We start from the raw sequence: 5,118 nt of genomic DNA, 5'->3' as shown, positions 1-5,118 counted from the left end.
TAACACCAGACCTCTCAAAAGAGACTATGAAAGCCAGAAGATCCTGGACAAATCTTATGCAGACACTAAGAGATCACGGATGCCAACCCAGACTATTATACCCAGCAAAACTCTTAATCGCCATAGGCGGAATAAACAAAATATTCCAGGATAAAACCAGATTTAATCAATACCTGTCTACAAACCCAGCCTACAGAAAGCACTAGAAGGGAAAATTCAACCCAAAGAAGCTAAACACATCCATGAAAAATCAAGCAATAGATAATCCCACACCAACATACACCACAGAAGAAACAAGCTGGCGTAGCTATCCTAATATCTAGAGAAAAAGGATGTTTCAAAAGAGAAGAAATCTCGTGGCAATGCTCAGTGGTCCAGGTAACTACCAGAACTCGGAAAAGTTGGTTGAACTTGGGATTGACTGGGAGGCCAAAGATTTAAAAAGCAGAAGATTCTCTCAAGACATAAGTTGTGTGATAATAGTGTGGTTTGTGTGTGTGAATGAGAATTTGTAAATGTTGAATTCTAGGCTTCGACAATCATTGTCAGTGCAGATTAAGCTGCAAGTATTTATGTTCTAAAACTTAAATTATAAAGCTAGTTACGTCTTTCTAACAACTAGTTTTAATGTTCATGAGCATATTTTACCTACATTACTTTTTCAGGATGTTGAGAAAGCACAGACTGGAGGCTGGGGGCTAGATGGTTTTGAGAAAGAGGTCTTGGTGGACTCTTTCATAGAGCAAAGGGAAGCAATGCTTCTGGGAAATGAGCTAAGTTTTAATCTAGTCTTTAAGATTAGAAGTCAAAAACAAAAATATTAAGGAAAGGAAAACTTAATTGATCTTTGAAGTATTGTTATGTGGAATTGAGTGGGACTTTTGAGGCCTTTCTTCCAGAAAACAAGGACTTGGTTGTCAGGCCTATATTAGGCCTAAACCTTGGTGCCATGTAGTTGTACTTAAATCATTTCAATGGAAAGTGTCTTAGTGATTGGATCTTCTAGTGCAGTTTGGAGTTCTTCCATTTGAAAAATGTGATATTTACATGGGATTGTCTGAATCTTGTTTTCTAGTCCCTCCCCATCACCACCCTCATAATCTGAAGGTAGATTTTTCTCTTGATAAAGGAACAAAAAAGGTGAACATCTTGTTTGTAAATAGGTGTCTAGTAACTAGTGGTAAACTTGAAATGGTAGAATTCTTTAAAGCCTAATTCTAGGTAGCCTTAAGAAAATGTATCTTAATTATTTTTGAACCTGTATTCACCTTGTTTTTTTCAAATATCTTAAGTTATATTTTCTTTTTTAGAACTGCTTCTTATTTGGGGCTACTTTTTTTTTTAAAATTGGGGCATAATTCATAAAAGGGTATATTGTTTTGATGAGACTTTTTACAACTATGGCTGGATGTCTTTCTTTAGTCTTCCAAGAAGGGCCATTTTACTTTTTTAGAGTTACTTTTTAAAGTCATGAGGTCAACAACTTGGACTACTATGCATGTAAGCGCTAATGCAAATTAAAGCCCAAGTTGACCTCCAGCAGCAGTTCATTCTATGTTGACAGTGAGAGAACACTTTGCCTGTTAGGATACTGTTACTCGTGGACTGAAATGCTGAAAAAATCCCTTCCCCTATTTTGTTTTTTGCAAAATCAAGGTATATTCTAGGGTTTCCTGGTTGACCTCAACAGATAAACTGAGATGATAGTCTTAGATCAGAAATGATCTGAATGTAGATTTACAGTCTACGTGTACAGCTGGCTAAGTGAGATCGCTTTCACAGTTCTGCATGTATCCCATCGGCTCCCCATTAGTCACTGAACTCTTAAAACTGGTATTGTAACATTATCACAATGTTTTGCACCAATTTTATAAACTTTACAGTACAATATGTGTTCCTTTTCTGAGGCAAACCAAAGGTATATTTCTCAAGGTTCTGCTGCTATCAGCAGCGTTGATGGAGGATTTTTTATACATTTGTAATAGATAGGAATAAACCAGAAAAAAAGAAGAAAAAAAAAAGTGGTGGAGGAAAAGGTGAACACTGCAAGAATACTCAAAAGGGCTGAGAGTTGCAAACGCCAAGAATGGCTTTGCATAGTAAATGGAATAGAACAGCTCTGAACTATAGCTTACTTTTCCTGGTTTGGTCTGACAGAATGATTGAATGCTTTTGTACAAAAATCAGAGCCTTAAAAACAAGGATTTGGTGAGATTGTAAAATGGTGTGCCACTTTGGCAAAACAGTTTGGTGGTTGGTCAAAATGCAAAACATTGTTACTCTGTTACTCAACAATTCTACCCTTAGGAATATATCCTCAAACTACTGAAAATGTGCACCTATGAAACATGTACATGAAGGTTTACAGCAGTGTGTTGCTAATAGTAAAAAGCTTAAAACAACTCAAATAGCTATCAAATACTGGAGAGAAATAAAATGTGGCTTATTCATACAATAGAATATTATTAAGACATAAAAATGAATGAGAAACTGACAGATTAAATGACTTTGGTGAACCTTCATAAAAAAAAAAAAAAAAGAAAAAGAAAATGAGGGTAGTCCTGATTGGTCAGTGTTCAGACTTGAGTGGTTAGAGTGAATCATTATGCATGTAATTTCCCATAATACAGTTGAACTATGTGGATGAGGACATCTCTAAGATACTGGGATTGGCCATCTGGGTCTGATCTGATGTTGCACAGTTTGTAAGGACAAAGGACACATGGTTTTTCTGTTTGAAGGGATCCTTTTTGGACCACATTTGAGTCAGAAAATGTTTCTGGTGTTTTAATGGCCCTCTTCTGTCCACACACTTGAGTTCTACATCTTAGTTTAATGGTAGAGTTTTGGTACCAAGGTGGCCTAGTGAGCTACGACCAGCTTGCTTGCTTGCTTGTTGTTGTTATTTTAAACGTCAGAAATAATAGTAAAGACATGATTTTAAGTGAAGACACAACTATACTCAAAAGTAAGGAGAAAACACTTCAGTGGTCCTTTAAAAGATTAAACACAGGATTACTCTTGACTCGGCTAATTAATTGCTGGATATACAGCCAAAATAATTCAAACGTATTCAAATGAAAGCTCATCCGTAAGTATTCATGATAGCACTGTACACAAAGGCCACAAGCTTAGCAATCCAAGTGTCCATTAAGGGACAGATAGACAAAATATGACCCACACAGTGGAATATTATTCAGCCTTAACAAGGCTTTCACATATAGACATGGCTTAACTTTTAAACATTCTTCGTAGTCAGTGGTTCTCAACCTTCCTAACACTGCGATCCTTTAATACAGTTCCTCATGGTGTGGTGATGCCCAACCATAAAATTATTTTCTTTGCTACTTCATAACTGTCATTTTGCCACTGAGCAGTGTCTCAGTTCCTAAGTCCATCAGAAAGATGTGTTTTCCCATGATCGTGATCCACAGGTTGAGAACTGCTGTTCTAAGTAAAAGAAGTTCCAGTGTATGATTTCACCATTTTAAACATTCAGAATGAGCCACTCCAGGGATAGAGAGCTAATTGGTGGTTACTAAGGGGGAGGGACAAATGGGGATTGACTCTTAAAGGGGCAGAGCTTTCTTTTGGGAGCGATAAAAATATTTTGGAACTAAGTTTGTACAAAGACACCAAACTGGGCATTTTAAAACTAATTTTGTATTACATGAAATTTTTTTTACCTTAATTAAAGAGATCAAGACAGGTTAAGGATGTGGCTTGACAGGTAGAGATCTGTGCAGGCTTGTTGACCTGAGTTTGGTCCCCAGAACTTATGTGAATGTGGAAAGAGCCAATCACTATACACAGCTGTCCTTAGACCTCCATGTCTGCAGGTGTCAAGGCTTAGGCATGTGTGTGTGCACACGCACATAAACACACACATTGTATATACACACATTGTACACACACACATAAACACACACACATTGTATACACACACACATTGTACACACATTGTACACACACATAAACACACACATTGTATACACACACATTGTACACACACATTGTATACACACATTGTATACACACATTGTACACACATTGTATACACACACATTGTACACACCACACACACTAATAAGTAAAAAAAAAATTAAAAACATACTTTTAAAAAATAAAGAAGGGGAATTCTGAGGCTCAGAAAAAGTCAGAACTCTAACCCAGAGAGTTCCCTAGAACACCATGAACCCGGCTGGTGGCAAGGATTTAGCTTGAAGTCCACACCATCCAGCCTCACCAAAGCCCACACACAATCAGCGATCAACCCGAGCAGCCCAGGCAGCATCTACCAAGCCGGCCATGTGTAAACCCTGTGACAACATGGAACTTACAAAAAAGTCTCATGGTCTCACGTTGTCCTGTCCGCTGTTTGGAGCGCAAGGGCAATGCCAAAGTACTAGAAACCACAGTGCACAAAACCCCTTGGTGTCTCCTGTCTCATTCCTAAACCTTCTGATCTTGTCTTTTATGTCCCTCCTGTTTTCTTTGGAATGCACTTAATTGACTTGGAAGGACCTGTCATCTCCGGTAAAGAATAACATGGTTACAGAGTAAATAGCTTTCTCCAAAGATCTGCAAAAGGCAGATTCTGTGCAAATTCGGAGAATGCTGTTCTGTGCCAAGGTCTGCTGGATCTGAAAGGTCCTGTCAAGTTTCGGGCTCACAGCTCAACATTTATATGGTAATTTATGTCACTTATTAACTGCGGTGTGTTTGTGGCAATCTAATTATGCCTGCCCTCCTGGCTTGTTTTGGGAACAGCCAAGAGAGATTGTTTTGTGACAAGATCTCAGCCTAGGACCTTCCTTTGTATATCTGGGGAAGGCTGGAGACTACTGCGAAGATTCGAAGTTCTTGTGCAGCAGATGTTGAGGCACAGGTCTCTTCAAGACAGTGGGGAACTGACCTGAGTGAGGTACCATGAAGAACCAGTATCTTGCCTCGTGAGACGTTTGACCAGCTGTTTGACATTCTGACCTTAGACAAAGATCTTGAGCTAGGCATCTTAGCGTTTGTCCCTATAGTCCAAAGGGAATGTTCTGTTCCAAGGAGCTTGTCCTTTCTCACATAGGCTTGGGTGGAAAATGAGCCCACCTTCCAGGTTCTCCC

Source organism: Peromyscus leucopus, chromosome 12 (assembly GCF_004664715.2).
Source record: "Peromyscus leucopus breed LL Stock chromosome 12, UCI_PerLeu_2.1, whole genome shotgun sequence".
In the NCBI taxonomy this organism is placed as follows: Eukaryota; Metazoa; Chordata; class Mammalia; order Rodentia; family Cricetidae; genus Peromyscus; species Peromyscus leucopus.
Note: the sequence above shows the minus strand (reverse complement) of the source record.